Source organism: Myotis daubentonii, chromosome 3 (genome assembly GCF_963259705.1).
Source record: "Myotis daubentonii chromosome 3, mMyoDau2.1, whole genome shotgun sequence".
NCBI classification, from domain to species: domain Eukaryota; kingdom Metazoa; phylum Chordata; class Mammalia; order Chiroptera; family Vespertilionidae; genus Myotis; species Myotis daubentonii.
The window spans coordinates 157,225,076-157,246,816 of NC_081842.1; the positions used below are offsets into that span (position 1 = coordinate 157,225,076).

Sequence of the window (21,741 nt, forward strand, 5' to 3'; positions counted from 1 at the left end):
ATTTCCGATAAGGACATCGTTCCATCCCAATTCCCAAGACATAATTCTGAAATGGAGAACAAGGAACCCCAAATATTTTAAAATGTATTTACCCATTCTTTATAGATCTGTATGCTACAATGATTTCCTACATCTACATTTCTCCAAACGACTGTGGCTCAGCGTTTTCTGAGCAGTAACTCTGGGATTAACCCCTGTCCCTACTTCCCAGGCTCTATCTACAAAGGATGGAGCCGCGCTGGCTTTATTTCCTAACTTTACAGCTGCCTGGGATAGCCTTGTATTCTTTGCTCCCCGAAGTGCTGGTATAAAAGACGCGAGGAGCCCCTTCAAGGACTCCAGATGCTCTGTTTTGCGGCCAGATGAGCGCCCTGATCTGGCGCCACGGGGCCCCGCGGATGCATCCCTGGCATCTCTCGGGAGGGCACCGCCCAGGGGCACCGCCCGGGCGCCCGGTTGCTAGGTCCTCTGTTTGCGGGGTTCTAGAGGAGCCCGAGCGGGACCACCGCAAGCCGGGAGAGGGGTGCCTTCAGTAAACAGGCCGGAAAAGCAGCTGCTCCTCTGTGGGTCCCCAGGCCCCCAAGTCCTACCGGGGCCGGGGGTGCTGCGGCTTCTCCTCGTCCTGGGTTGCTCCCCACTGTCGCCGCCCCGACACGCCCTGGGTGCCAGCTCCGCTCCGCTTGTCGCGCACCCCCCGCCGCAGCCCGCGAATGGTCTGGCCCGTGGGCAGCCACCTCCCCTTCGGTGGCGACAGCAGCTCCAGCTGCTGCGGGTCCAGCTCCGGGTCCCGAGCCGAGCCGTGGCTGCCGCGGGCGGTGGGCGGGCAGAGGCGAGCACCGGACGACCAGCTCAGGTGGCGGCTGCGGCGGCCGCCCGCCGAAACCGGGACCGCAGAGGGACCGCCTGCCGGAGGGAGGCGAGCACCTGGGCTGGGCTTTCCGCACCCTGGTGAGTACCTGGTGTCCCGATCCTCCCCGACCCCTTCCACGTACCCTGGACCCGGAGGTCTCGGTCCCCACCCGGGGAGGGCACTGCTCTGGGGACCCTGTTCCTCGAGGGAGCCGCAGGACAGGGCGCTGCTGCTGCGGGTGCTAATGATTCAGCACCATTGGTGCCCAGAGGTTCGGGCATAATGGGGGACGATGGGGTGGAGGTCAATTGCTGTTTCTAGGCTCCAGTTGAAAGACCGGGCGGGCAGGGTCGGGTGGGGTGAACCAGGAGGCTCCCGGCTGGCTTGTTCTGAAATTCCATCCTTTCCCCACACGCTGGCACAAACCTCCGTGCGTTTGCCGTGCAGACTTCAAAGTGTGTCAGATTAGTGTCTTTTTCACACAAGCGAGTGAAGTCTAGGGCCATTGTGAAGACCTGTTTCTCTGCTCCTTGCCCCATTGGATGTCTAATTCATGCCATCATCCACTTCATTTACAACACATGCCTCCCCCCCCCCCCCCCGGCCCCTAATGTGTGAGAAAGATGCTGTACCTAATATCTAAATTGTCGCTGTATCTAAGTTGTCTTGTATTCAGGGTGGTTTGATTGGTCCGGGCATCATAGGAGGAAAAAATTTAAAGCAGGAAATAATACTTTCAGAGTCTATGTGTATATATATATATATATATATATATATATATATATATATACACACACATATGTATATGATATATATATTATGTATAACATATTATACATAATATATATAGTCTCATTAAATCATCACAACAACCCAGAACCAAATGTGGAAGTGAGGAGCAGGAAAGTTAGATTATGTGCTCAAGGTCACAGAACAGGAATTTGAATACAGATCTTTATGACTCTAAAGCCCATGTACCTTTCACTGTATTAAGAAGTTGTTTATCCAAGTGTACCTATACTGTATGGTCTATTAAACAGAATTAATTTTCATAGGAGTGATCTCAAACAATACCAACAACAACCTGTAAACTTCCTGTATGCGGAATTATTGTTCCTTTATATGGGGTGGGGAACCTTTTTATCTGCCAAGGGCCATTTGGATATTTATAACGTCATTCTCCGGCCATACAAAATTATCAATTTAAAAGTTAGCCTGCTATATCTGGTCAAACACTTAATTAACTCACTCCTAATGTCTTGGCAGGGCCAGAAAAATGATTTCTCGGGCCTTATACGGCCTATGGGCTGGATGTTCCCCACCCCTGTTTCATATGAAAGTAAGATATGCTTTGAACTATGTGGGGAAAACCCCTATTGTCTTAGGGAGCATATGTCAAAAGGTAATATGTGATATATATGGTGGACACTCAAGTGTTGGAGAAATCAATCAAGAAAGTAAAAAACAACAACTGAGTATCGTTTTCCTTTTTAAACTTTAGGAAAACATTTGCAGTAAGAACAATTATCTAGTTCTTAGGGTGTGTGACTGAATTGTTTTTGTGTGGTGTGTTACCTCATTATAAGGTGACAGATAAACCCAGACTAATAATGTTCTTTGATTCATTACAGTTCTGTGATTTGGTATAACATGATAGTTCCATTTTATAGACTAAGAAACTGAAATATAGAGAAGATTCAAGATCATAAATGGTGGAATCTGAACAAGCATTGACTTTTACAAAAAAACATGTGTTGTAGCAAAATGTAGTTCTATATCGTGGAATTCATTTGTTTTTGCCCTGCCCTTCAGAGTCAACAATTATATGGACCTTGTGCGCTCCTTCTACAAAAATAATGGTGGCTAGGTTTTTCTGTGTCCCTTGCTTGGTCATTTGACTTGCTTTCATTTATGATTTATGTATTTTCTCTTAATATATGCAACTCTTGTTAATGTCTCAGGAGGCAGGTTGCTATAGCACAAATGCTCATTATCTCTAAGTGCTGGAATAGCATTTAATGGCAGTGAGGAACATAGTCATCTTAGCTCATCGTTTCTTAAGTATCGAACCATTTGTATTGGAGAATTCTTTTTTAACTTAATGGGGGATATTGATAGACTAAAGCCCACTGCCTAAATAAGGCCATAAAATGTAGTCATGAATTTACATTTGTTGTCCACACAAGACTATAAGAGAAGTAGGGTCTTGTGATGAGTCTTAAGTTTGATTTCTAGGAGGTCATTTCTTTTAGTTCTTTACATGGATGTAGACTGTGTCCTGAACCTTGGTGTGAAACATCTTGTAGTCCAATCTGGTTAATCCGAAGAGGGACAGCAGAATTGGTATGAATGAGTAAGCAAAAATAAGTGCCACTGCTATTTTTTTTTTTTTAAAGGAAGGTGTATGTCCTAGTGGTGGAAGGTCAGCAGGATCCTTTAAAATGGAAGCAACACATTTTATTTATATACCATTACTGAGAGTGTGAATTTAATACCAACTTGGCTTTAGAACTGCTTTCATGTATTTATTTGTCAAATGACTACCTTCTGCAGACCATCTACATTCTTTGCTTCAAGGAACTTAAGATCTAACTGGGAAGATATTTATTTACATACAAGTAATCAACAAAATAATTAGAATTGCCATAATACTAGAAAAAAGGTGGTCAACAAACTTAAGTGCTATATCAACACCTTAAGAAGAAGGAGAAATAGTAGAGGCTGGGATCATCAGAGGTTCACAGAAGTCTCCATGGGTGGAAGTGAATTAAATAACTGAGAAATGGGAAGGATTTTGAGAGTCAAAGAAAAAGCCAGAGAAGAGGTTCAGCTGAGAAGTGCACATATACTGTTTAGACCAGTGGATCTCAACCTTCCTAATGCCGCGACCCTTTAATACAGTTCCTCATGTGGTGGTGACCCCCAACCATAAAATTATTTTCGTTGCTACTTCATAACTGTAATTTTGCTACTGTTATGAGTCGTAATGTAAATATCTGATATGCAGGATGTATTTTCATTGTTACAAATTGAACATAATTAAAGCATAATGATTAATCACAAAACAATATGTAATTATATATGTGTTTTCCGATGGTCTTAGGCAACCCCTGTGAAAGGGTCGTTCGATCCCTAAAGGGGTCGCGACCCACAGGTTGAGAACCCCTGGTTTAGACACACTGTGATGAGTTATGAAGAACCTTGAATATCAGACAGTGAAATCTGCTCCTTATGTGGTCGTCATAGGGAACTAGTGTATGTTTCTAAGCAGGCCACATTTGTCTTGGACTGGTCTTGCTCACGTTCTCCATATTCCTTGCTCCATGTGTCCTTCCAGAAAATGGTATATTTCCTGGAAACTGATAGTAAAAGGATTAGTTTTCAATTAAACCAAGAAAAAGTTTTTTATGCAAGTAAAACTTTTCCAAGGAAGTTTGCCTTTTGAAAAGCTTCCCCTCTCTATTATAGAATTATGGATAATTTGGACATTTTAAGAATATATGTAGGAAAAAGAGCACTATAATCTTACTAACTAAAGACAACCACTGTTTAATATTTCATGTGTGTTCCATGCATAATTTTAATTGGACAGTGAACATTTAAAATGCCTACATTATTTTCCATGAGGTCGATGTACCATAATTTTCTAATCTTTCCTCATGGTCACTACTATTATATAATTGATAGTAATAAATGACATTGTGATGAGCACCTTTGTTGAGAAGTTCTGTATTTTCGAAATAGTTCTTAAGATAAAGTCTCAGAAATAAAAAAAAGTCTGACTTCTTAATTTGCCTCTTTAAAAATTGAGATATAATGGACATATAACATTATGGTAGTTTAAGGTGTGAAACTGAGTGAGTCAAAAGGATGTCTGTAGCCACCTGTTGCACAGTAGGTCAATGAGAACTGACACTGGGCTTTGTCCTGGAGAAAGAGTGGCTATTCTATATAATAAAAGCCTAATATGCTGAGTGTCCAACCGTTCGTTCTACCAGTTGCTATGATGTGCACTGACCACTAGGGGGCAGATGTTCTGACCGATAGGTTAGCTTGCTGTTGGGGTCCGGCCGATTGGGACTGAATGAGTTGGGCTGGACATGCCCTGGACGAAGCCATGCACCAGGCCTCTAGTTTTATTATGAATGCTGCCACCCAGGAGAACAAGAAGCTAGTCCTCAAATTCATGAGTGATCAAGTGATCGTTAAGAATGGGTCCAGGGTTGAGAGCTATGTTGATTGGTCAGTTCTTACTAAAGCTTCCACAATCTGATTTATTCAGCACTTGGTGGCATCCTATCCAGGTCTACCTGGTTATGGCTAGATGGTTTCTAACAGAAAGAAAGTCTGTGACACATCTTGGGATTGCAAGTTAGTGACATCGTTTTAAGAGCAGAAAGAAAAAAAAATCCAGAGCTATTTCATGCTTAACAGGCTACATTCTTCTCTTATCTTAAGAGAGTATGCCTTCTAAAAACTTGCTATAAGGACAGGCCTACAGGCCCTAGGACATGACTACATTCCAGTGCAGCTCTGGCTCTTAAAAGGGCACATTTAGTAATTTTCATTAAAAGCTAAATTCTAATATATCTAGTCTGTTATGATTTGCTGTCTGAGTCAGGTGTACAAAATAATTATTTGATATTTGTATACATTGTGAAATGATCACCACAATAAGTCTAGTTAACATTTATCACCACACATAGTTGCAAAATAATTTTTTTTTCTTATGATGTTTATTCAGGTTTTGAAACTCTACTGGATTCTGTATGTTCTCTTTGGAATATTTGCATATTAAGTATAGGGTTTTTGCATATCCATAATAACTCGCAATCTTCTCAATGGCTCCTCATATTACACTCTTTCAGGCCACAAATCCTGGGGACTTGGAAAAAGGCAGGCAGCTGGGGACACTGGGGGAAAAAGATGTAAATAAAGTTGGAGGACAGGTTGGGTGAGAGTGACCAAGAGGTTATAGCTAGAGAAGGGTCATATGTGATATACTATTTTCTGGTCCTATTGTTGTATTTGTGGACTTTAATGCCCCCTTCCTGAAGTATCTATCTCTTTAAAACTTCAGCTTGTTGCATTCTTCTTCTGTCTCAGATTTCCAGGTCTCTAGCTTTAGTATCCTGCCAATGCAAACCCTATGCATTCACTCTTGCACTCTGTTTGGAGAATGCACACAGGTGAGGGCAGGAGTTCCAGATTTCCCAGTTATCAGCTGAAGCCCTGGTTACAAGGTACAAGAGTGTGGTGGACAATGAAGACACCCCCAACCCCCACCCTCGGCCCTGCCCCTTCCCCATGCACATTGCCAGAGATGGCCTCTAAGAACAGCAGGCCAGTGGCTCAGTGGTTGAGTGTTGACCTATGAACCAGGAAGTCGAGGTTTGATTCCTGGTCAGGACAGATGTGCAGGTTGCTGGCTCGATCCCCAGTAGGGGACCTGCAAGTGGCAGCCAATCAATGGTTCTCTCATCATTGATGTTTCTATCTCTCTCCCCCTCTTCCTTCCTCTCTGAAATCAATAAAGATATATAAAAAAAAAAAGAACCGCAGTCCACCTGAGCTTCCTCCTGGTCCCACCCCCACCCTCCCTGAGGCCATTAACTGTGAGGCTAGGTAGAAGGGGAGCCAGGGGATATGAATGTGTCTTGAGGGCATAAGGAGAGAGCAGAGAGGCAGGTTCTTATAATATTCTATCAGTCCTGGGAAAGCTTAAAGGGAGCAGTGAAAACAAGCATCACAGTATAAACCCAAAAAGAGATCCCCTTTCAGTTGATTTCTGGTAGAAGAAGGATATTGAGGTAAGTAGAGTATTTTAAGTCCAGGCAGAATTTGTCCTGGACTTAGTTGGGACTATTATTTAAAAGAGTTTGCTTAAGCTTGTAGAAGTTGGTAAATCTATTTCTATTCCTTTCAGGCATCATCTGTCAGAGTTGAACTGGGCTTCGACAACAGTTTCCCCAGGGTTGAGTGAAAGTTAAAAACTTAAATTTAAATAGGCTTGCCTATTTTTTCTCCACCACCCCTTATTTCCTACTTCCCATCTGACATTTCTTTGCTAACGTACTCATATAGCACATAAAACAGTTGGCAAAGCCAAGGTGTTGGGATTGTTTAGCATCTGAGAATGTGAATGATAATATATTTTTCTCTTTTTTCTTTCCTTTTTTATTTGCAAGCAGGTGGTTAGCCTGTGTTTCTTTGACTCATTTGAAAGCTTAGAGGTAGGTGGTCATGTGGTCACTGGGTCTCTTTCAGGGCTTCCCTGAAGGTCTCTGCGAACTCCTTCCTTTTCAGATGGGTGCTATCCTTGGTCCACTGGGTATGCTGAATTACCCACTTTTTTTTTTTTCTAAATTGGTTGTGGCACTCAAGCTTTCAAACTTCTTATTTTTGTTCCTCTGCTTATCTGTGTTAAATGGGACATTTTTTTGACCAAGGATTATTTTGAACATTTCTCTCTCCATTTTCAAAAGTCTGAACTGATGCCACAACTAATCAACAAGATGATGATTGCTTGTTTTTATAAAAATTCTCCTCTCTCCTCCATTAGTGTATTTGCAGTCAAATAGATTTTTTTTTTATAGTAAATTGAGCATTTGTAGATTTGGAAGACGGATCAGCAGTAATTCAGGCAGCAGCTTCAAAACTATCTCAACGTTCTCTGTTGGCTTAGATTTTTAGAGCTGCTTAGGTGTACCACTCATTTAAGGTAGTACTGTCTTTCTTTAGAATTGGGAAAATTTTCATATGTAATTTTATCCTCACTATTTAAAATCTATTTCTTCAAGGTCCTTAATAAATAAAATGTGTAAGGATGTGTGACTTTCATAATGATTGCTAAAAAAAACCAGGACAATAATTTTAGTACATGTCTCAATTTATATTTAGAATCAGTCAGTCTGCAGTTACCCAACACATATGTGCTAGCTACTCTGTGGAGGGGAAAGATAGGAATTGAAAACTTTCCATAATCAGCTTACTGTACATAAAACCAGATGGGGCATTTTCATTTAGCTTTAGGTTTGGTGACATCCAAGATTATAATATTTAATTACTTAGCATCTCTTACTCTAGAATCCTAAAGATTGGCAGATATGATTTCTATCCTCCATTTTAGCAGTGTGAAAAAATTAAGCTGGAGGTGAGAGGGGAAAAAAGAAAACAGGCAAGATTCACCTGAAGAATTGCAGTAGGGTTAGAAATCGGTCTACAGCTGCCCCTTTTAGAAACTAATTTTGATACTAGAAGCTAGTATTTACTATTATAGGTAAACAAGAGGATAATCTTTATTAGTTTGTTGGATAGTTTTGAAGGTTTTATTTCTTTAAGGGAATTTGAGAGAAAAATAACTTGTTGAATTTATTGAATAATTTTTCCTAACCTCTGACACCTACTTTTAGTTCACATCTGCTTCCCCTTGGTCCACAAAAACATTTCAACTCATTATTTTTGGAAAATTGAAACAAGGTATTTCTAGTATTTTTCTGCAAAAAATGAAAGGATATATGATTTTCTTCCATTCCATACATTGCCTTTTATTTCTATTGTGTCCTCTGACATACAAAAAATGTTGTTGTCCCATATTTTTGCGTTTGTTGCATATGTAGCAATATTTTTTTAGCAGCTAATAAATGTATCCACAGAATTGTTTCAAGTTGTGTTCATTCTTTTTCTTTTTATTCTTTTAAGTCCACAAGATTATTTTTGAGACTATCTATAAAAGGCTAAGTTTCCATCTGTCCGACTGGTTGCTATGATGCCCACTGATCACCAGGGGCAGACGCTCAACTCAGGAGCTGCCATGATGCGCACTGGCCATTTAAAAATAAACGGCACCGCGGACCTGGCACCGACAAACCAACACTCGGCTTCCCCCATGTGGGACACAGGACTTGCCACCACCTTGGAGTGACACCCACCAAATCGCAGCCAATGCTGCCAAGACCCCATGGTGCAAAATGCAGCCCACAGCCCGGCCCAGCCCAGAAACAGTCACTGTGGGCACCGGGTAATGATGTCACATAGCAACACCCGGCTTCCTCTCTAGAGACTAGCTAGCCTCTTTGGAGTTTCTTCAGCCCAGGAACTGACTTGCTTTGCAGCCAGGTGCCGGCCACCATGGCTGCCTGCCCTCAGCCCTTGCAGGTGCCGTGCCACAGCTTTGTTTGGAAGGATGTTCGGAAGGATGTTCAGCTGTCCGGTCTGATTAGCATATTATCCTTTTATTATTATAGACTAGAGGCCCGGTGCACAAAAATTTGTGCACTCGGCAGGGGGAGGTCCCTCAGCCCGGCCTGTGCCCTCTCGCAGCCTGGGACCCCTCAGGGGATGACCACCTGCTGGCTGAGGCCTGCTCCCCAGGGGAATGGGTCTAAGCTGGCAATCAGACATCCCTCTGGCAGCCCGGCAGCCCTTGGGGGATGTCCACTTGCCAGCGAGGAGCAGACCTAAGCTGCAGTCGGACATCCTTAGCGCTGCTGAGGAGGTAGGAGAGGCTCTCACCACCACCGCTGTACTGGTAGTCATCAGCCTGGCTTGTGGCTGAGCAGAGCTCCTCCATGTGGGAGCTCACTAACTACCAGAGGGCAGCTCATGCATTGAGCATCTGCCCCCTGGTGGTCAGTGTGTGTCATAGTGACCAGTCATTCCCAGTGGTTCTGCTGTTAGGGTCAGTTTGCATATTATCCTTTTACTATATAGGATAGAGGCCTGGTGCATGGGTGGGGGCCAGCTGGTTTGCCCTGAATGGTGTCCCAGATCAGGGTAGGGGTCCCCACTGGAGTGCCTGGCCAGCCTGGATGAGGGGCTGATGGCTGTTTTCAGGCTGCCTGCACCCCCTTCAGGGTGGGGGTCCCCACTGGGGTGCCTGGCCAGCCTGGATGAGGGGCTGATGGCTGTTTTCAGGCTGCCCGCACCCCCTTCAGGGTGGGAGTTCCCACTGGGGTGCCTGGCCAGCCTGGATGAGGGGCTGATGGCTGTTTTCAGGTTGTCCGCACCCCCTTCAGGGTGGGGGTCCCCACTGGGGTGCCTGACCAGCCTGGATGAGGGGGTGATGGCTGTTTTCAGGTGGGCCAAGCCTGCAATTGAAGCTCCCAGTCTCTCCTTTTTTTTTTTTTTATTCTGGGATTTATCTACCTTCTGTAATTGAAACTTTGTTGCAGCTCCAGCTCCGAGTCTGGCTGGCTGAAAGCAGGTATCAGGGGTTTGTTTAGCTTCTATAATTTCAACATTGTTGCTTAGAGTGCAGCTCACAGCTGGGCTGTGGCAGTCGGGGAATGTTTCGATCTGTCATTGTTGATCGTGAAGTTGGTTGACACTTCTATTATAGAGAAAGGGTGAGTAGCGATATTAAAATATTTCTTCTAATTAATTTCCTTTCAATGTGTACAAATCCGTGCACCAGGACACTAGTGTAATTATAATGAACTAGAGGCCCGATGCACAAAATTCATGCAAGGGCTCAGCCCTTATAACTGCAGCTACCATGGCCCGGCCCTTGCAGCCCTGGCTGCCTCAACCCTCACAGCCCCGGCTTCATCCGGAAGGTTGTCCAGATGGCCATCCTTCTGTTCAGTCTAATTAGCATATAACCTCTTTATTATATAGGACTAGAGGCCCGGTGCACAAAAATTTGTGCACTCGGGGGGGAGGGGAGGTCCCTCAGCCCGGCCTGTGCCCTCTCGCAGTCTGGGACCCCTTGGGAGATAACGACCTGCTGGCTTAGGCCTGCTTCCGGGTGACAGAGGGCAGGCCCAATCCCTAGGTGCAGCCCCTGGTCGGGCTCAGAGCAGGGCCGATTGGGGAGTTGGGGTGCCGCCCCGTCATGCACAGAGCAGGGCAGATTGGGAGGTTGTGATGCCACCCTCAGTCACGCTCAGGGTAGGGCCAATTAGGGGGTTGGGGTACCGTTCCCTGTCACACTCAAGGCAGGGTCGATGGGGAGGTTGTGGCGCCACCACCTGTCACGCACAGAGCAGGGCCCATCAGGGGGTTGGGGCACCGCCCTCTATCATCCACAGAGCAGGGCCGATCAGGGGGTTGGGGTGCCGCCACTCTCACACTCAAGGCAGGGCCGATGGGGAGGTTATGGCTCTACCCCATAACACACAGAGCAGGGCCCGTGGGGGGGGGGAGGTTGGGGAGCTCCCCGCTATCAGGCACAGAGCAGGGCTGCTCAGGGGGTTGGGGCCCCGCCCCCTGTCACACACAGAGCCGCAGGGTGATCAGGGGGTTTGGGCGCTGCCCCCTGTCACGCTGATCCCGGTGCCGGGAGGCATATTACTCTTTTACCATATAGGGTAGAGGCCTGGTGCATGGGTGGGGCCGGCTGGTTTGCCCTGAAGGGTGTCCTGGATCAGGGTGGGGGTCCCCACTGGGGTGCCTGGCCAGTCTGGGTGAGGAGCTGAGGGCTGTTTTCAGGCTGGGAGTGACTGAAGTTCCCAACCGCTCCTTTTTTTCTTTTCTTTTTTTTTTTATTCTGGCCCAGCTTTACCTTGAGGCTTGGCTCCAGCTCTTAGGCCTCCACGCTGCTGAAAGTAGGTTTCTGGCCTTTGCTTACAATGTTGCGAATCTGCTGGCTGAAGTCGGCGGTATTTGTTACAATGTTTCTTAAACTGCCCACTCAGAGGCCTGCAGCCGCAGGCGGGGAACGTTGGAGTCCTCCGTCACTGAGGCAAGCAAACCTCATGTTAGTTTCAAGCTGCCTGGCTGCCGGCCACCATCTTGGCTGGCAGTTAATTTGCATATCTCGCTGATTAGCCAATGAAAAGGATAGCGGTCGTACGGCAATTACCATGTTTCTCTTTTATTAGTGTAGATGGTGTAATTACTTTAACAAATTCAACTTAATTTTGATTGACTTATTTTTTTTGGGGGGAAGGCCTATTTTTTAAACTTTTCAATGTAGAATTTTGTTACTATAATTTAACTTTGTATTAATAGGGATTGTTTTAAACCTACATATCAATTTAGAGAGACTTAACTTCTTTACTATGTTGATTCTTCCAATCTGTGAAGATGGTATATTTCTCCAGGTATTTAGGTCTTCCTTGATTTCTTTTATCATCATTTTTATAATTTTCATTATAGGTATCTTATATTTCATTTTCTTTTGAGCAACTGTAAATGACATTGCATTTTAAATTTATGTTTCCATTTCTTTGTTATCATTATATAGAAGTACAATTAGTTTTTGTGTGTTGATGTTGTATCCTGAAACCTTACTGAACTTACATTTTGAATCAAAGATTATAGATACTTTTAGCTTTTCTAAAAAACACAGACAATAATGTCATCTGAAAATTTTCTTTAATTTTTCTTGCCTTATAGCAATAGCTAGAACTTATAGTATTGTGCCAAACCAGAATTGTGAGAGTGGACATCCTTGCCTTGTTTACAGTCTGAGAAGAAGAAAATTATTCTGTGTTTTACTAAGTATGATGCTAGCTGTAGGTTTTTTGTAGATATTTTTTGTTAGGTTGATGAGGTTTTCCCTCTTTTCCTACTGTACTGATACTTTTTATCTTGAATGGATGTCAAATTACATTAAATGCTTTTTATGCATTAGTTGATATGGTTAGGTGATTTTTTATTAGCACATTGTGCATTGATACATTTTTTAATAGGGAATCAGCCTTGCACACATGGAATAAATCCCATCTGATCATCCTATATAATAAAAGGCTAATATGCAAATTGACCAAACAGGGGAATGACCAGTTGCTATGACGCACACTGACCACCAGGAGGCAGATGTTTAACACAAAAGCTGCCCCCCTGGTGGTCAGTATGCTCCCACAGGGGCAGCACCGCTCAGCCAGAAGCTGGACTCGTGGCTGGCGAGCGCAGCAGTGGTGGCAGGAGCCTCTCCCGCCTCCGTGGCAGCACTAAGGATGTCCTACTGACATCCACCAAGGGCTCCCGGACTGTGAGACCTGGCTGAGGGACCCCCCGAGTGCACGAATTTTGTGCACTGGGCCTCTAGTGTATGTCTGTGTGTGTATGTGTGTGTGTGTGTGTATATATATATATATATATATATATATATATATATATATATATTCACATATATTGTTGCATTTAATTTGCTAAAGATTTTTGCATTTACATTCATGAGAGATACTGGTTTTTAGTATCCTTTTTGTTATGTTTTTACATTTGGTTTTGGTTTTTAAGAGTACTGCTGGCGTCATGTGGTTCTGAGAAACTGTCATTGTTGAGTTTTGGTGTTGTATCCGATTCAAATATCTATAATTACCTGAGAAGGCTATCAAAATATTCATTTTTTACAACTACAGATCTCTGTGAGGCTAAATTTTAAAAATATACTTCAGTCAAAATAATTTATCAGAATGAATGCAGAAGCAGATCTGAGAACCTTTCTAAGGCAAGATATTAAAGAAATTTGATAAAGTACAAAACAATACCACTCATTCCTTTTTAAAAAAATGTAGTTATTTTTAATAAAGTATGTTTTTGTTAACAATGTTTTTATTATTTTTAGTTTTTAAAGTATATTTTTATTGATTTCAGAGAGGAAGGGAGAGGGAGAGAGAGAGATAGAAACATCAATGACCAGAAAGAATCGTGGATCAGCTGCCTCCTGCATCCTCCTCACTGAGGATGGAGCCCACAACCCGGGTATGTGCCCTTGACTGGAATCTACCTGGGACCCTTTAGTCCTCAGGCTGATGCTCTATCCACTGAGCCAAACCAGCTAGAGCTATTATTTTTATTTTAAAATGAACCAATAAGGATCTTAAACATTTATCAGTTTTAGATTCTAATAGGGTAAATATTGATAGGTATAACCCAAAAAGCCAAAACTCAACAAAATTTAAAGATCACAAAGGGTTCCAACACTAAAAAGTTTGAGAATCACTACTAAGACAACCACGGCAAGGAGAAAAGTGACGTCAAAGGCAAGGGCATGTGCACTCACACTTGACATTGGTTTAACTAAGTTGTTCCATGTGCTCCTTTCCTTTCTCCACCAATACTTTCATTTCACAAAGGAAGCTTTTCCTCCGTGTTGGCTCACTGATATGTTCTTTCTGTCCTAGAATACGTATGGTAAATATACCAATAGAACTTCACAATGTAATCTTCACCAAATGAAATCCCTCAAATTATTCCCATTCTAACAAATGCCATGATGGACATATAACTATATTTTAAGTTATAAATTATAATAAAGAGAATAACAATATTAACTCAGTGATAACTTATGCAAGGATGAAGTAATTTAGAATGTTTTATTGAGGTTTGACTCTAAGAGAGTTCAAGAAATACTTGAATTAGTCCTTTTATTTTGATTATTGTAACTGGCTTTTCTTTTATACTTTTCCTCAGCACTTAGTAGTTTTTAATGGTATGAACATGCAAATTGAGATGGAAAAGAATCTGATTATATCAGTGAGAAAAAAAGATGAAGTGAGATAGGGAAAACATTGACATTAACTTACAACACCTACCTCCTGAAATTGTCTATGTTTATTAGAACTAGTCCCACATTTAATACTGAGTTTTCTATCTTCCAGGCAAAGAGGGAAACATAATATATTATTATAATTATTAGTCAATAATTACTAATGTATAGTATTAAATGCTATAATAATAATAATATAACTTTAATTCATGTTTACATCTCCTTCTCTAAATACCAAAACACATTTTGCTTTATTGGGACGCCTTCTGGTATAATGTTGACTTAAACTGATTCTTTAAAAATGAGTTACAAAAATCAGTTATAAAGATATTTAAATATTAGATTTTTGTTGCCAATTTATTAGTCTTACTTTCATGGTTGAGATGAGTAGTTTACAGTAGGAAAACTAGATGAATGTTTGATTTTTGGCCAAGAGTATTTCTTCTCTATAATATGTAAGGTCTTCAGTATGCCATTCTAGAGGGTGATTAAGAGTCCTCCCTCCCTCCATCCTTCTCCCTCCCTCCCTCCCTCCCTCCCTCCCTCCCTTCCTTCCTGCCTTCCTTCTTTTCTCCTTTCCTCCTTCCTTTATATGATTACTAGGGGCCCAGTGCACAAATTCGTGCACCTTGAAAGGAATTGTGGCTACAAGGCTGTGGTGGGCACAGGAGCGGGTCTCGGCCCATCCTCCGTGCCCCACCCGGCCCCTCCCGCCGTGGCCCCCAGACCCCTGTCTGCTGGCAGCCCTGCTCCTGCCATCACTCCCATGCACTGACAGCGCTGGCCCCGTTCGCACCCGCTGACGGCGCGGAGTGATTGGGGCTGTCGCCAGCAGCGGGTGTGAGTGTGGCCGGCATCATCAGCAGCTGTGAGTGGTGGCTGCTGCCCTGATCGCCCCTCAGGAGCAGTGGGAGGTGGAGAAACCCTGAGGGGTGATCAGGGCCAGTAGCCGCTGCTCACACCCATTGATGGCACTGAGCGATTGGAGTTGGCGCCGGGTGCCGGCAGCAGGTGCGAGCACCGGGCGGGACTGTGGCGCATGGGAGCAAAGAATTTTCAGTAACCACCAGGGGCTTGCCCCAATGACAGTGACCGGCACCCCGCCTTGGTCTGGCACCCCCACTTACCTGCTCCACCATCCCGCTGCAGCTGATGCCCACCATGTTCTGCGCTCTGCTGCCTGCTGCCGATGCCCGCCATGTTTCTCACACACCCCCTGGTGGTCAGCGCACATCATAGCGACCGGTTGTTTGGTTGTTCGGTTGTTTGGTTGTTCCACTGTTCAGTCTATTTGCATATTAGCCTTTTATTATATAGGATAATTTATCTGTCTCATTTGAGTTTTGGGTAGGGTTTAAGTTTAGGGTCCCTTTGTTAGGCTGTGTCCTCTAATTTGTGGGTTCTTGTTTGTGAGGAGCCCGCTCAATGGACTGGGAAGAGGAGGAAGAAAAGCTTTTCTGGTTCATGTAGTCCCCAGGGCACAGTTGTAATTTGATCTCCCTTTCTGACTGGTGTCTGTAGCATTTTTATCCTGATGGTCTACTTAAGCAGCTGCCTCAGATGAATAGATGATGAATAGTAATAGGTGATGGTTTATTATTTTAACTCTGTGAAGTTTAATTATGCATTTGGTAGGTAAGAGAGATGTTATATAAAATTAAATGGACTAAAATGAGGAAAATAGGAAATTCATTGTTTGGTTATAGGCTACCTGAGGGAGTTATATTCAGAGTACAAACTAAATATTTAGCATAGAATCGGTAAAAATAGTCATATAAATATTGTTAATGGAATTAAGTGAATAAGGAAAACATTGCTGTAAACTTACCTAAATTGTCTGGTCTTGGGACCACAGAAAGTAAGGCTTTGCAAATTGTTACTTGTACCATCCCCCACTGGCCCTTTTTCTGGCCTGAAAGAATCACATTTAAATTGAAATCCAAATGCAGCAAACTCTGAGCTTTGCCTGCGTCCAGTCCTGCTGTCTGTGCTTGGAGGGGAAATACTCGGCTTGCGACCAGTTCTTTACCCTCTTTGGACATCAGCAGAACTGTGGATGCCGCAGCCTGTTTTTTCCTGAGGGGAATCAGCGCTGCCGTCTGCCAGTCTGCTCCAGCACGCTTGGCTCTTGACTAACAGTTGGGCCCGTAGTGTTATGTGAAGCTGCACAAATTACAAGATCATAAAGTCATTTGATTTGAGCCAAAACTTCAAGCAAAAATATGGTACGTGATTTCCTTTTCCACATTTAAGATTGTGTAAGTTTGTAACTAGGAATATTAAAACTTAACTTTGCAGAAAGACTGGCAAAGGCATGGATTCCTGAAATAGATTTTTTATGGAGCATGATCTCTGGAATACTTCCAGTTATAGTTCTCATTTCTATCTGATTAAAATTTTAAAATGCTTTCTTCGAATTTTAAATTTATATCGTTTCCATACCAGCTGGTACTTAATATATACAGTGAATGAAATGTGTTAAGTCTTTTAATTAGTCAGGTCACTGTGATAATATTGCACTTTTGTCTGATCAGGGATATAAAATTAAAACCATATATTTGTTTACATACATATATATATCTCTCTATAATATATATATTTTTAAAAGGCTTTTTTTGAATAATCAAATAGTCCCAATATTTCAATAAAGTTAAGAAATTGGAAACTTATGATAAAATGCCTTATTTAGATGAACTTAGATGATAAAAAGAGTTGGATGGTGTTAAGAAGTTAAGATTAAGCGAGAGTAAATGGTTGTTTCTTTTTTTTTTTGATGGATGTTTTAGTAGAAATGCTTTCCCCCCCATTACCATTCATAAACTGGAAACAAACAACTTATTTAGTGTATTTTATTTGGTAAGTGTTCAATAAATATGTTTAGTTAAAAGCAAATATGGAAACAGGAATTGAAAAAGTCAATTTAATATTAAAATAGATAAGAGAGTAGGCTGTTATAAACATTGTAAGCTGATCCAGTAGAGCTACTTTTAAAGTTTGTCTTCCTCCTTCTTTGATGTAATCTTTGGCAGAGCAAGAGTATCGTCTAGACTAGCTGTGGCTAAGCCAGATAGTAAGGTGACTCTAGTGGTAATTTGTGATTACTCAGAAAAATGGAAGATGTGTTTCATTCTTAACTTATAATTTGTATCACCAAAGTCTCATGAGTAAAATAATGGAGAGCTGCTATACCTATTCAAAAATTATGCTCCACTGTGTGTTAGGCTCTGCCTTGTTCCATTGCTCGGAGAGACACTGTCCTTTCCCATGAAGAACTTTAAAAGAAGTGCTTTAAAAGTGCAGCAAGTGTGGTCGATGTAACAGTGGTGATGCATTGAAGGACAGTTAATTCTGCCTGGGGACAGAAGGAAAGAGAGGACAGCTAAGCTGTGCTTGAATGGTGGGTAGAGAAGAAAAACACCCCAGTAGCAGCAGCAAACACAAATAAATATACGCAAATTAGAAAATGAATAACATTTTCAGGACTGTCTTTGTAATCTCATGCTTTTATCTCTAGCTAGAATATCTTTCAAACATATTTGGCTGCTATTCATGTTAATTAATATGATTTACTTCACACACACACACACACACAAATAAGTTTCAAAACTCAGTACTTATAATTAACACTTTTATACGATATGCAATGCAGTCTGGCACTGTTATGTTTTCCTCTAGTCTATTGTAATTTAAAAGAAAACATTTATTGAGTTGCACTAAATTGTTTTCATAACCATCTATGGGTTATGGTCTGTATTTAAAAATAAAACAAACAAACAAACAAACAAACAAACCCTATACTAGAGCTCAGGACTCATAGGGAGGCCCCTTTCAAACCCAATGGGCATATTTGCAAAGGAACTAACTGCTCTTTCTCAGCAGTGTGTCAAGACTGTAATAAATATACTGGTGGCTTTAGCCTATTTGTAGTTCAGAAGGTAACATGATAGAGCACACGGGTTTTGAGAGTTGAGCAGACTTGTCTAAGTTGCTAAATCTCTCTGAGTCACAGTTCTCACATCTGTAAAATGGAATTAATAAAACAATCTATTAGGACTAAATGAAATAACACATCTGTTTTAAGATGGCTATACATTTAAAGCACAGCGGAGCTTAACAAATTTTTATACTCAGGCTGCTTCCCAGACCAATTAAATTGGATGTTTGGGGCTGGGACCCAGGCATCAGTATTTCTTTTTTTTTGCAACTTTATATTCCTTGAATAACTACTCTCTGTATCTACCTGACTCCAGCCCCTGGCAACCACTATTCCTCTCTGTTTCTACTTGTTTGACTATTTTAGCTTCATTATAAAAAGGGTATCATGAGATATTTTACTTCTATGACTAGCTTATTTCACTTATCATAATGTCCTTCAGGTTCACCCATATTGTTACATATGGCAGGATTTCCTTTTTTAAAGCTGAATAGTATTCCATTGCATGTACACATCACAGTTTCCTCATCCATCAGTGGACATTTTGGTTGTTTATACATCTTGATTATTGTGAATAATGCTGCAGAGTATGTGGGAGTGCAAATATCTCTTTGTAGACCTGATTTCAATTATCCTATATAAAGAGTAATATGCTAATTGTTCATCATGCCCTCACAAGATGGCGGTGCTCACAGCCAAAAGATGGTGGCACCCAGTCCCCTCAGCCCCACTGGAAGGGTGGCAGGCATGTGGCACAGCTGGGCCCGCCCCCAGGCAGGTCCGGCCGCACCGCACGCCTGCCACCAGAGTCCCCCAGTCCCCTCACCCCCACTGGGGCCGGAGGGTAGCAGGAGTCCCCCAGTCTCCTCAGCCCCGCCGGCAGTGAATTTTCATGCTACCATTACCTTTAAAAAAAATCCTTACCCAAGGATATGATATTTCTTTTAGATCATCTGTTCTCAGGCAGCAGGCCTAAGCCAGCAGGTGGGCATCCCCCAAGGGTCCCAGACTGTGAGAAGGTGCAGGCTGGGCTGAGGGACACCCCCTTGTGCATGAATTTTCATGCACTGGGCCTCTAGTATTGGATAAATGTCCAGAAGTGGTATTGTCAGATCATGTGGTAGTTTTGTTTTAAATTTTTTCAGGAACCTCCATACTGTTTTTCACAGTGGCTATATCATTTTATATTCCCACCAATAATGTGCAAGGGTTTCAGTTTCTTCTCATTCTTATAACACTTGTCAACTTTTGGTTCCAGCCATTCTCACAAGTGTGATGTGATACTGTGTTTTTTGTTTGTTTTGTTTTTTTATCTTTATTGTTGAAAGTATCACAGATTTACCCCTATTTCCCCTCCTTACCCTCCCCCTCCCCAATTCCTGCCCTTGCCTCAGGCCTTCACCATCCTACTGTCTGTGTTCATGGGCAATGCCTATAAGCATATAAGTTATTTGGTTAATCTCTCCCCCCAACCCTGGCCCCCTTCCCTCTGAAATTCATCTGTCTGTTCCATGTTTCCATGCCTCTGGTTCTATTTTATTCATCATTGTATTGTGTTCATTAGATCCACATACAAGTGAGATCATGTGATATTTGTCTTTCTCTGATTGGCTTATATCACTTAGCATAATCATCTCTAGGTCCCTCCATGCTGTCTCAAAGGGTAATAAAATAGATTCTTGTTTTTTACAATTGCATGCTCCATTGTGTAAATGTGGCACACTTTTTTTTGTCCATTCACTTGGGCCATTTCCAGATCTTAGCTATTGTAAATAACAATGCTATGAACATAGGGGTGCGTCTGTTCTTTCTGATTGATGTTTCAGGTTTCTTGGGCTATATTGTGTCTTTGATTTGCGTTTCTCTGACAGTGATTTTTGAGCACCTTTTCATATACCTTTTGGACATTTGCCTGTCTCCTTGGGAGAAATGTCTATTCAAGTCCCCCCACCCCCCGTTTTTAAATTGGTTTGTATGTTTTTTTTGCTATGGAGTTGAAGGAGTTCTTATATATATTTGGATATTAACTCCTTGCTAGATATATGGCTTGCAAATATTTTCTCCCACTCTGTAGGTTGTCCTTTTACTCTTGTTTCATTAGCTATGCAGAAGCTTTTTAGTTTGTCACAGTCTCACTTGTCTGTCTTTGCTTTTGTTACCTTTGCTTTTTGTGCTCTTGGTGTCCTAAGACATCGGTGCTGAGACCACTGTTATGGAACATTCCTCCTACGTTTTCTTCTAGGAGTTTTACAGTTTCAGGTTTTATGTTTAAGTCTTTAATCCATTTTGAGTTGATTTTTTGCATGTGGTGTAAGATAAGGGTTCAATTTCATTCGTTTACATGCAAATATCCAGTTTTCCCAACACCATTTGTTGAAGAGATTATCTTTTCCCCATTGCTTATTGACCATTTTTACACAGGTTTATTTCTGGGCTCTCTTATTGTTCCATTGGTTCATATGTCTATCCTTACACCAGAATTATACTGTTTTAATTACAATAACTTAGTAATATATTTTGAAACCACGAAGTGTGATTACTTCAGCTTTATTCTTTCTCAAAATTGTTTTGGCTTTTTGTAGTCCTTTGTAGTTCCATATGAATTTTAGGATTGCTTTTTCTATTTTTGTAAAAAATGCCTTTGGAATTTCTTTCAAATATGTTTTTATTGATTTTTTAGAGAGAGAGGAAGGGAGAGGGAGAGAGATATAGAAATATCCATCAGCTATCTCCTGCATGCCCCCTACTGTGGATTGAGCCTGCAACCTGGGCATGTACCCAGACTGGGAATCAAACCGTTGACTTCTTGGTGCATAGGACGACACTCAGTCCACTGAGCCACACCAGCTGGGCAGTGCCTTTGGGGTTTTGATAGGTGCATTGAATATATCATTCACTTTGGGTAGTATGGATAGTTTAACAATTTTAAGTATTCCAATCCATGAACATGGATGTTTTTCCATTTACTTGTGTCCTCTTTCATTTCTTTCATCAATGTTTAATATTTTTTAATGTGTAAGTCTCTCATATCTTAGTTACACTTATTCCTAGGTATTTTATAAGGATGTGCAAATTATTTTAATGGTCCTCTAGTGCAGACTATGTTGAAATGCCTGACTGTGTAGCCTGTAGCACAATGTGTGGAACTTGACAGGTATTTGATACATGTATGGTTCCCTTGATAAATACTATCAACAATAATATATAGTTAACTCTTCTGTGGTGGTTACTACGTTTTGGGCACTGTGCTAAGTACTTTTCACATCGTGTAGGCAATGCTATGCTTTTTAAAGTTATTATTCTGTCAAACAATACAATTAAATGGCTGAGATAAAAAGGGAGAACACTGTTTACTAGAGAGGAAAATGGCTTCTTTTATCATTAGGAACTCAGTTACCCATGTAATTATTTTAGTGAATCACGGGAACAGGCTTTCATTGAACAGCCTCAAGAATATAGAGTAAAAACTTTAAAAATATTTTAGATTCTAGTTTAAACCTTACACCATGACTTACCTAG

At 41.9% G+C, this 21,741-nt stretch overlaps 1 protein-coding gene across 5 annotated transcripts in view; it reads left to right on the forward strand.

Annotated features, from left to right (window-relative positions):
• Positions 1-723: 723 nt before the first annotated feature.
• TTLL7 (tubulin tyrosine ligase like 7) overlaps positions 724-21,741 on the forward strand; it is a 141,203-nt gene continuing 120,185 nt past the window's right edge. For 2 of the 5 annotated variants that reach the window (XM_059689058.1, XM_059689057.1), the window contains exon 1: positions 724-948. The gene's annotated coding sequence lies outside the window, so the exon portion shown is untranslated. Of the gene's footprint in view, positions 949-16,413; positions 16,514-21,741 lie in introns of those variants that run through there. The other 3 variants (XR_009451954.1, XM_059689055.1, XM_059689056.1) reach the window with 3 other exon arrangements.